The sequence below is a fragment of the Lycorma delicatula genome, chromosome 1, assembly GCF_047948215.1.
Source record: "Lycorma delicatula isolate Av1 chromosome 1, ASM4794821v1, whole genome shotgun sequence".
Taxonomy (NCBI): domain Eukaryota; kingdom Metazoa; phylum Arthropoda; class Insecta; order Hemiptera; family Fulgoridae; genus Lycorma; species Lycorma delicatula.
This window is the reverse complement of record NC_134455.1, coordinates 173,886,370-173,898,982: the sequence shown is the minus strand read 5'-3', so window position 1 is coordinate 173,898,982 and position 12,613 is coordinate 173,886,370. Positions and strand designations below refer to the sequence as shown.

General features: G+C 30.3%; 1 protein-coding gene across 1 annotated transcript in view; it reads right to left on the bottom strand.

Annotated features, from left to right (window-relative positions):
* LOC142317711 (zwei Ig domain protein zig-8-like) overlaps window positions 1-12,613 on the bottom strand; it is a 342,158-nt gene that overhangs the window by 175,167 nt on the left and 154,378 nt on the right. The window lies entirely within an intron of this gene.

Sequence of the window (12,613 nt, the reverse complement as noted above, 5' to 3'; positions counted from 1 at the left end):
ATTGGTTTTTCTGAATAATATTTCAGTTGATTGGTTTGTATAATTTCTTATAAGGTCTTTTAGCGTCTGAAAATCCTTGTATGTACGTAGTTTCTCGCAAAGTTCTGTATTCTTTAGTTATGAATGGTCTTCCAGAAATTCGTTAAGTTTTATGCAAATAAACATCATAGAATACTGATATCTAATGATCTTTTCATTCCTTTCAGGAATAATGTCTCTTACTAGAGACAGAATATAAAAGAATTACTATTCTTTTATATTTTGCTGTAATGGATAGCATAGAATTTCCCTCTGAATATTTTCATAGACTTGGACATATTTTTAATTTTTAATTGCATTATTTGTTATTTAATTTAATATTTGCACAACAATCTCTGAACGTAATTCTCCAGATAATAATTTTATTTGTTAAAAAATTTGCTTGGATTTTTCATTATTTACAAATATCATTTATAATCTAATTTATTTTTAAAATTTGACAGTTTTAGCCTGAACACGCGAAACCAAATAAAACTACTGCAGAATTATGATCAACAATACGAAAAATATTAATGGTAGTTTTAGTGCTTTATAATTACGCAAACGTTGGTTATACGAAAAATAAACTACTACAAATTATGATTACAGTCATAATAACAAAATCGTATAAAGTTTTTGCTACGCTCGTGGCCGCTCCCTTACTACTGAATAACAAGAAGTAATAACATTTTTTTATTTTTACAATTACTTTAGCAAGAAACACTTTCAAAATATAATATTCCCGTGTTTATAATTATGGCTCTCGTTACAAGTTCAAACATTAATTTAAATATCATTTATTTTCATACGGTCAAAAAAAAAAATTAATCGTACTTTTGAGCCGCAGTGACCAGTAGGGGCACTTTTTCAACAGTATAACCATCAAAAACTTATTGTTTCGCTTAAATATTTTTGAAAATTAAAAAAAATATAAATACAATCTTCCCATCATCAATATACTTTCAGTCGTATATAAAAACACAATATAATCCATGAAATGTATAATAGAATGTACAAGTTCAATTTCTTTTTTTTTTTAAATTAATCTTTCCGCTAAATTATACGTACTATATTTATTTGCTTTCTCTATTGTTTTTGTAATAAACCTGCGTAAGGCGCTGAGAAAGAAGTCAATGTATTTTTAAATTGCATTTTGTCTGACAGGATATTATATACAGTATATTATTTTTCACATTACTCGAACGTATAAAAGTTCTCTTGATTTTCAATAGATTCTTAATATTTAGAATTACTGATTTTTAAATCTACCTAGCTATTATCCTATTGTTCATAAATCTGCCGTAAAGAAATGATTATCTGAAAGACTTTGTATTTTATCAACTAATTCATTTTTAATGCAATTATAATTTGTTAAATGGTGATAGAGGGATAAAAGTATTTCTTTAGATTTTTTAATAAGTATATCATAGAGTAAAAAATTTATTTACAGTTAGTATAGTATAAAATACATTTAATGTATAATTCATGTGTAATGAACAATAAAAATAAAAGAAAATAAAGATTTTAAATGGCAACAGCAACACTCTAGAACTCATTGTAACGTTCGCCTCACACTGCCTAGTCGAGAACTGTCGTTTCCCCCAGACAGCGGGGATTTGATCTTTAATTATTCGCCATGCCTCTAATGACCTCGTAGAGATTCTCTTACCGGGACCTCAGTCTTGACGCCACGCCTCAAATGAGGAATACAGAAGAAGAGGACATCTAACATCACTGAGTCTCCAGCCGTATTGCGGATATCATGCACTAAATCCACTTCAGAGGTAAGGGCGTCTACGACCTTTATAAGCAAGTGAACACGTCGAACGCCCCTACCGGCCGTAACTGTCGTACCCTCCACCTTGTTCAAAATTTGCCGGCGTAGCTGCTCAAAACATCTCCAGTGTCCGTTAATCTCATGTGAAGGTCCTTTCCCTGATCTCGATGCGCCGAGAGTATACCTGCTTCGTCCGGCGACATGGAGTCCTTTACAGCGCGGAGATCCACATACGTGCGGCCTGCCGCCTTCACCACCACGGTCGCGGTTAGGGACCCTCCCGGTTTCTTCACTAAGACCCTTCCCACTGAGGTACCAATGATGACATATCTGTGTGCGCCCGGAGCTTACAAGACCGTCTCCGGGCCACATACTCATTGGTAGGATACAATAGAAGCCTACCCTCCGTTAGGCCCACAAAAACAGATATTGTCTTTCTTGCCCAACACCTACCGAGCTGGTTCCATCAAGTGATTAAACAAACGTTCCTCACTATCCGATGGAAACTAACACCAATGACACCAAATAATTCACTCCTCCTACGTCCACTAACCCACTGAGCAAATCCATCGTACGGGAATTGCCAGTAAAAACCTTAGATCTGGTCCTGGACGGGCCTGATGCTTCGATCGGGTCTGCTCAGGGCTTCTCCTCCAACAACGCCGAGCTGGCCCAATAATCTGCCCTCCGTGCCAAGTTGACCACCCACGCATGGCGATCAGCTCCACTGACATTTTCCAGTACCACAGTGGATGTTATTACTTCCTTGGGCCACCTCTGAACGATCAGCCAGGACAATTCGCTGTCAACTACCCTACTCACAGTGCTCCACTCTCCACTACCCTTACTCACCTTATTGTTTAGAATAGATTAACATCCTAAACAACAATGACAAATTTATTTTTGCATAATATAATTATACAAGGATTATTTTCTTGTCTGAAATTAAAATACTGTTACGTTCAGTGATAAACTATGCGTTTCTGAATTTCTACCCAAATGTTGAGAGAGGTTATTTATAATGAAATAAAAAATTGTTGTTAGGAGTGATACAGAAAGTAAGTGATTTTTTGAATGAAATAAAAACATCTTCATATACAAGTATACAGCTGCATATGAGAAATCGTTCTTAGTCCCTTCACATACTTTTTTTTAATTTTCTTGGTTTTTCTACATCATTATAATTGAGAACCTTCTTATCCTAAAAATTAGTATAATAAAAAAGCAGTTTTCATCTCGTAAATTATGAAATATATTCGATAGCAATTTTCTTATTTTAATATTAGAATAATAGTAGCGTTTATTAAAAATATTTTAAATAAACATTAATTCAGATTTTTTTATTTATTACCAAAAACTCTTTTTAACAGCTTAGAATATATTCAATTGTACACAATGATAATTCACTTAAATAAAATTTATTATTTAATAATTTGTTGAAAAATTATTAAAATATCATCGCCCTCAGCATTATAATGAATGTTTCGCAAGTTGTAATTTATATAGCAGTCGTTTCTCCTAAGTTATTATTGTATATTTTAAGGTTAATTTATTTTTCTACACATATAACATCTTGACGATAATCTACGGAATATAAAAAGACTTAAGGAAATATTTTTCTGTATTGATGAATTTCTTGTTATAAAGGTTTCATGTGATAATTGGTTATTAAATTATCGAAAAATAAGACATTTTAAAACAGTCAATAAAATAATTTTTAGCAAGTCATTATTTCTTTTAATTTAAGATTCTATTTAATTATAAAATAAAATCACTTCCGTGATTTTACTTCCTAAAAAAGAAAGTAAATCTTCATTAATTAGTTACGTTTACTAGGGTGCATGTAATTTAAGAATGTTAAAAAGCGTATTTATGTTAAAAAAAGCCTATTAAAAACATTCCAGATAGTAAAGCTGTCTACATTGCTTTGCAAAAAAAAGTTTTTCCTAACTTTTAACATTCTCATTAACGTTTCTTCAAATATAAAAGTGTACAAAAACGCATTTGAGAGATGTAAAAATTAATTAATTTGTTTCATTTACGGTTTGTTACCTTATAAAAAATAAAGATTAATGTAGAATAATAATTAATGAAGACTTTTTCCTGTACCATACAATAGCGGTAGAAAACTCTAAAATTAATGCAATAAATAAGTAAAAAAAAATCTAAGTAACCATTTTCCGGAAAATATTTCTTATACATAGATGTGTCAATAGGTGAATTTAAAATATTTAGTGAATATAAACAAAATTTAGTAATATAAATGAAACGCAATTATCAAATCGAAATAGGAAATTCATTTAATTATTTAAAAAATAAAATTATTGTAAATCAATCATTAGTTCATTAGAAAGGTTCCCTCAGCAAATATACGTTCATTCGAGGACTTGATATTATCATAATTTTCAACTGTTACGTTGCAGTATACATCACACGGGCACATGCATACAAAGACGGTTATTTAACAAGTTCAGTTAACAACTTTAACATTAGATTATCCGGTACAAATTACAACAGCGAATTTTTGTAATTAGATTTTTCCGAACAGATATCTGCGTACTTGTACTCTGGTATTTGAGGAAATTAATTCAGCAGTTATAACAGTTAAATTTTAATTAATAATTATAAAATTGTTTTCCTGATTTACAGAGTGAGTTACAGGCAAACACAAAATACGAAAATTTTGAACTATAAATGTTTTGTTCCTGGTAGAAAAAAGTACTCTGTTTTTCTGCGAACTTGGATGCGCCCTCATGTCTGTGTTCTTTTGTAGCAGTGTAGTGGACAGATCTTAAGATATTCTTCCCTGTGATTATTTTAAATAAAATTTAATTGAAACGATTAAATTAAATTATATCAGACAAATTATATCAAATATATTTATAAATAAATTTATATCAGTTTATTTATTTGTAGTGATAAATAAGCAATATGTTAAACCAGGAAAGATTTAAAATTAACTGTGTTAAAAAACTGTAATAAATAAAACAGACTAGAATTAATAAATAATTTGATATAATTCGCCAAACAAATTGTATAAAATTTATTCATAGGAAGAATGTATATTTTGGATTAATTCAAGTTTTCCCTATGATAAATAATAACACAACGCCTTCAAGTGATTATTAATTTTACTTCCTCTTCTTCAACAGTTTCATTAAGGATGTGTAAGATTATAATAGATTACCCCCCTCCATAGTTGGAGTGAATCCAAATAAGCAAACTTTAATGTCTTTCTTGAATAAATAAAAAAGATTTAAAATTTGATTGATGAGCGAACTTTAGGTAACACAGGAATTTTAATTTCTCCTTGGAGAATTTATCCTAAAGTACAAAGGAAAAAAATTGTTCTTTACATTTACAGGCAAAAAAAGAAAATTTATAATTGATTTGATTGGATGAATATTTTGAATAAATAAAATAGTGTACAATTAAGCTAATATAAAAAGTAGAAATTTAGCGAATTGAAATAAAATTTGTAGTCGACATGTGGTGGATTGTATTTCATACTTTTTTCAAGCTAATCCTTATACAGAAATAGAAATTTTCAGTTCGCAACTTTAAAATCACTAATGTAAAAAATATGAAGGATATACACAGTTTTCTTTTTTAATACTGAATGATATTTTGCATTATTCTCTGTAATACTCGTACATTAGATTCATATTTGGGCAGTTATACTCACTACATTGGCTATCAATAATAGTTAAGAGAAATTTTTGGTGAATTCATATTCAAATGGTGAATCATGTTTTCGTTTTTGTTTTTTTTTTTTGGTGAGATTATAATTATAGTAACCCGTTTATTTCTTCTAATGTAATTTTATTTTTTGTATGATTGACATATATATATATATATATATATATATATATATATATATATATATATACCTTCGTTACAATGATACTAACACAAGGAAACAGCATTTGAAGAAAGATAAAGCTGCGCCGATGTGTGAGATGTGGACGGTGCTAAACCGTAAACTTCTTAGCATGATTGACCCACAGAAAATGATACAGTTGATGAGTAATTATTTGCATACAAAGGAAGAATGCGGATTTATGCAGTACATTCTATCTACCCCTGCCAAATTCGGGACAAGGTGTAGAGGATATGTGACGCGAAAAATAATTATTCGCCCAAACATACACCTGAAAATCAGAACCTTGAAGAGAAGTCAGTGAAAGAGAAAGAACTGTCAATGATTTGGCCACTCCATTCAAAGACTAAGGCTTTGAATGGAGTGCCCAAACAATTTTTTCACAACTATTTCTTTGTCATAAATCAAACGTTTTGTAACAAAACGTTTGTTATTTACATATTTTCATAAGTAAATTTTGGAATCTAACTGTCGTTGGGATATTGAAACGAAATTAAAGATATACTCCGGCGGAAATGAAAGAAACCAAGAATAGAATTTTTCATTCTCGTTGGTCAGATTATATAATAATGAAACAATATGCTCCTATGTACCAAAATTGAATAAGTCAATTATACTTTTCATTTATGCACCATAATTTTATAAGTTCGGGAATAAGAAATTAAACGGACATGATTTTCTTTTATATAAAACTAAATCTGGAGTAGATATAATGAATAAATTTGTAGAAAAGTTTACTGTAAAGCATCGGACCAACAGGTGGCCAATTGCATTTTTTACAACATAGTTGACATTGCCGCAGTTGCAGTTACGTGATTTATTTGGTAAATAAAAATATATGATTAAGAGCAAGAGAGCAAGACCTCGAATTTTGTTGAGATAACTTGATGAAGAATTGTGTCTTTTTATTAACGAAGATACAACGCTAAATCAGCAAGTTATTATGAATTTATCGACAAAATTATTACTTTAAAATTTTCTAAATTTATCTCTATCACCTGTACTTCCATGGAGATTCCCTCTTCCTCTAAACCATCAAAATTTGACGAAACTGGACTTGTTCTATATTGTTATAATATTTGTTATGAAGTCCCTCACAAGTAGAAAAAAAATTCGGATATCAATTTTTCGTCCATATTCATCAAAACTTTGTGAATACTGTTTATTGCAATATGACAACTACTATCATTTATTCAAAGATATATTAAATATCTTCACAATAAACAGTATTTAAAACTGTCGTTCTTCGTTTGATTTATTAAGTTTATCCTCATATCTCTAATCAGAATATCGTGTGGTTTTTCGGGTACCACGAGCAGTTACTAGAATCCTACTCTTAAAATCACACAAATAATTCTTTTTTAAATTAAATTATATAAAATATGGCATGAATCTCTTTGAAGTAACTCAAATAGTGTGGGCCTGAGCGGTAAACAAGTTCAAAATAATTCAAGATCAAAGTCGAAATTGGGAACCCAGGTAGTAACATAAGGAATAAATATTTTTGTTCTAAGCCTTGGAAGACTTTTACCTTAACGTAGAATCGTAAACATTTTGTAATTCAATTTACAATTTAACATGATTAAAAAATATAATTAAAAAAACGTGAACAATAGTCCACCCAAATTAGCTCAAAGTTTACCTTTTTTTACAAAAAATACGTACAGGTGTTTGGAAAAATACGTATTTTTTTTCTTTTGAACGTTTAAAATACCTCCTCCCTATTTGACCTTGTCGATTTTCTGTTTGAATTTTCTGTTTTGGCATCTTTTACAAGAGTGTAAAAAAAATTGTAGCCCACTAGGAGCCGATATAATTTTTTTTTAAAACCACTGCGATATAATTATTAGTATTAAGGGATGAAACCAACGCTTAATTAAAAGTAAACATCAAAACTTTGGTTATGTTTGAATGAGTAATCAACTCGTGGTGAGTGTTTAAAAGTAGAACGCGCAAAAGTGTTTTGCGCTGCCGGCGAGGCGTAAGGTGGAGTAAGCAGCTCGTGAGAAATTCTACGTTAATTTAAAACATTTCAAACATGTTAAAAATGAATATTTTGCCCAAAACATTTTTGGACATGATAACAGAAATTTTCTGGATTAAATGCGACCAAATATTACTCGGGTAGGACGATCTTAGGATAGAGAAAAGCTGAAAAATGACCACCTCTGGGAGTAACGTTCTCAAAAGCACTTATTAAAGACATCAGGTGTCAGATTTTCCAGCAAAATCAAAGTACATATATATATATACATATATTTTTGCAAGAATTATTGATTAAACAAAAATAAGCTTTATCGTGTGTTGTTGCAATTATCTCAGCAACAAATTGTCAAATTTTAATCTACCACGGATCAGATTGTAGGGTTTTGAAAGATCTACAAATTTCTATAAAAATCAGTTTCGATAGGAATTTAACTTTTCAGACTTTTACAGACCGCTGAAAATGTCAGTTTTCAACTTTAATCATCTATAAACAACAAAATAAAGAAATTTCATATGTGACACATACAGGTTTCCATTCTCTATTATTATTTTTCACCTTGTCACGAGTAATTTTTACATTTTAAAATCTTATTTGCCTGGATTAGAAAATTACTTAATAGAATTGTCAGTTCATTATAATTACGTTAAAAAAAAACACTTTTTATATTCTTATTTCACAAAATTTTTCAAACCATAAATTAATTTCATTTTATTATCCCTATCTTAATTTCGATATAAATATATATATAGGAGTTACAATATATAAAACTACTTATTTTGTTCCATTATTTATGCCTTTCAGTATTTCATTTTTGTGATAGATCACTGTTTTTTAATATTTTACTTTATACATAGTCTTGGTTATTATAAAGAGTCGTCTATCAAATCAGTCTTCTCGTCATTACATGAATATAAACTTTGGCTTCATGTTAAAATATTTTACATTGTTAATTAAAGGGTTGTGAACAGTTAAAATATATTGTGAAAAATAGACGATACGATATGATAATTAAACATATGAATACACATATAAGGAAATAGACTAAAATTTAAATAGAGAAATTTCACTGTATCCACATTTAGAAACACTGTAGATTATCTGAAATCAGTTAAAGACAAATGTAAAATTAATAACGCGGAAACGTTCGGTATTGAGTTTAGTACAGTTGTTTCTAACACAAGTTTGTCATTCATTACTTTATTGTAACTAGGACAAAGCTGTTTTACAATATACACAGTTTAATTTCAACCGAATAAAAGCATAGTCGTATAGTATAATATGGCTGTTTCATAGTTTATCAATTAACCTCCTCCGTTATGCATTGGGTCTACTTCATAGTACTGACAGATGGTAATATTGTTTGAATGTGTAAAAAAATAGATAACTAAACTTATCTTAAAAAGTTATCAGACATTAATAATAAAATCATAATATCTAATTTAGTCTGTTAAATTAGCTTATTTTTTTAACTGGGCCAGGCTGCAAAATCAATGCAACAACTAATGGTAACAATTCTCCATTTTTACGTCTTTTTCTTAATTTGACTGAAATATATTGAGTCTCCAACATGATGAAAAAACGTGCTAAGAAAGGGTTTACCAAAATGTAATACATTTGCTTAACATCGCATCTTATATACTGGGTTTTTCAGAATAAGGTTTAATAATACACGAAAAGAGGTAATGAAATAGAGACTTTCACTAGCAGAGCCAGTTTGCGGAAATGTTTCATAAACACTCATGAACAAGTAGTCTTCCTAATGATAAATATGTAGCTGCGAATAATATATTAACATAAACTATTATTTCACAACTTATTGAACATGTATAATTTTTTAAAGAAATTTTGATCTATTTATCTTTCTAAAGCTTTAAACTGAAAAATTACCATCATAGGATCAATAGGTCTATTTTATATAACTTCTGAAAACTGATAATTGTAGTTATAAAAAATTCTATCACATTGTTCTTAATTACTTGGTTTATTAATAAATTGAAGCACCTATATTTTGGATAATTGTATAATTTATAATCAGTAATATCGAAAAAACATTAAGTAACTTCGTACGATGTAATGTAAACACTGAACGGAAGGGAGTTGTTAAGGGACTGCCAAATCTAAACAGGCTTGAAAGTCCATACCTCAGAAAAATAAATTGCTTTGAGAATAATATTTTTAAATATTAATTAATTATATATATGGACCTGAAATGTAGCAGGAGGAGTGTAAAGGACTCCATAAAAAAATAAATGTAAAGGAGCACAAAACAAATTTAGATTCAGAAAAAAATTGATTTAAGAATTTGAAATCTAGAAAATGAAGAAATACGAAAAATTTTGACCTTTTCTCTGTTCTTCTCAGATCTTGATGGTTCTCCAGGACTTCTTCGCAAAACTACGGCCCTGAAACTTTGCAATATAAATTATACTTCGACTGAAAACATTGCTCATTTCTAATCTTATATGGCCCCTAAATTGTATTTCTTACATAAACATGTTGTCTTGATTTCAGCAGTTTCTTTTCTAAACATTTTATTGGTTTACTGATTTTCCATTTTATTTCAAAAATGCTACGTTAAACTCTTCTGTTCAACAAACCTCTTCAGGTATTGGCACCGCTTAAGTAGTCAACACTGATCAAGCTGTCAGATTTCACGGCAGTGTTTGATTTTATATTTTTTAAAGGTGAATTACATTTTTTCTCATACATAGTTTATTAGTGATCAGATTAGTATTTGACTTATTGCCACAACTTCTTTTCTAAGTTTGAGAAAAATTTCCAGAATTTTCCGTCCATTGAACAATCCGGATACGCTTGAATTACTTTCATGAACGTAGATTCTTTGTATGTTACTTGCATAGAAAGAAGATTCTTTTGCAGTCATAGATGTATATATGAAAACAACAATTTCGAATCGTTTTCTTAGAGTAAATCTACGTTAAAAGTCAAGCTAACAAGATTGTTGAAAGTTTCTTTTATACAACAACGGACACTTAGAAACAACAAGACTACTGAAGCTTAATCAGTCATATGGAGTTTGATCGTATTCTTTCAAGGAGTATGCCATATAACAGCATGCCACACTCATATACCACTATATACTAAGAACAGTTCTTAGACGAGTGTGTGGATGTAAAAATGATTTTTGGTACTATTAAGTTACACCTATGCCTTGTGCTGGTTTGATTTGTATTCTGTTTGAATACTATTGAAGTAATGTTATACATTGTCTATACGGTTTTATTAAACTAATATCTCCCATTTCAGCTTCGATTGCGCAATAACGTAAAAAATTGGAAGTTGTTTTTGGTAATTACGTGTGGGCTAGCCTAATCAAAGTTAAAAGGATTATTCGGAAATCTTAGATAAAAGATATGTTCCCAAATCAAATATTTTATGAAATCAGGAGGATATTGAAGTTGTTCAAGAATTACTTTGCCCCAAGTTCAGCAAAGTCCAGGAGTTCATTTTCATCATTCCACTTTTTGGCATTGCAAAGTTTACGTATTTTAATCATGTTATCAATTTGAATATTATTCAAATTCAGATAGTCAGTTACAGAGTAATAATCAAAAGTTAATTTGAAACCTAACAATTGCTGAAGCCTGAACTCGAGTTTGAGTTTATACTTTGCTCTTCAAGTCTTTGATAGTGCTCTGGAGTAGATTCTCGTTTTCTACGATGATACATTATAGTAGCAGTAGACGTTCTTCCTATCAGTGTCCTCGTCTACCTACACGTAATGAAAATATTTTTACCAAAATAAAGTAGAATTTATGCGGATTATTTACATAGTTTACCGTGATGGATCTTCTTAATTCATGATATAACTATCTACAGAGTGTTACTTTATTAGCCCAAGGATGAGTTCTCGGTGGTTGTCGCCAGATTAGACAATGACATTAAATTTAGTAAAACACATAATAACTTTTTGATGAAAAATATTACTTGTCTGTTATTACATGTTTCTGATGATATCGAAATTCAATATCCCACAAACCATCTAAATTATGTTAAATATAGTCGTCATTCCCTTCAATTTTGTTATCAAATTAATTTATTTTTATACTTTTATAACGATAATTATACAATTAGTCTTTTATAGAAACTGATGTTAAATTTAATAAATCTCATAATAACTTTGTAGAGAAGTCGACATTTACTCAATGTCATTAAATTTAGTAGAAGAAGTTCTAGGTTATTTATTTATACATTTGATTTATACGAACAGCAGTGAGATTTGAACCAAGGTGGACATTTCCGTGATGATAAGGAAGCTATAGTTCCTTATCATCACAAATTCTAAAATTTAATCATGATTGGTTGAGTAGTTTCAACGGTTATTGGGAAAAAATGAAAATGACTTTAACTATATATAGTGAGATTGTTAAAAGGAAATCTTTAATAAAAAAAATCATGTTATTAAAAGCTTACTTACACTAGACATACGTACAATAGGGGGAACTCAATATTTTTTATCGCGACCATAATTGATTCAATGTGATCGTTCCCCCGTACTTAACACATCCCTTTTATTTCCTCCCATATCTAGGAGGGTGGACCAGCTAATGTACTGCAGACCCTCAGAGTTTGCCTTTACCTTTAACCTACCGATTCCCCGCAGGACCCGGCTATGACGTTCCCCGCGGGGGTCGTTCACCCATAGGCGGGGACTGGGTCTTTTATATGCCTGCCTCTAACCGTACCCTTCCTAGGGAGGGATCAATCCAAGTCTCGGTCTTTTTTATTACCCACGAACTCAAGGGGTCCCCGGTCAGTCATCAAGAGTGGTCCACCTCAGCGAACCACCCTCTCAAGTCTTAACACACCACTTACAACTCAACCAAGTACAATTTTAAGTGATATCGAACAATTAATTGGCTCTTTGTTTTCAAACCCCAAAATCTCTAGTTTTCTGTATATTCACGTTTGTGACTGATCGACAAAACTG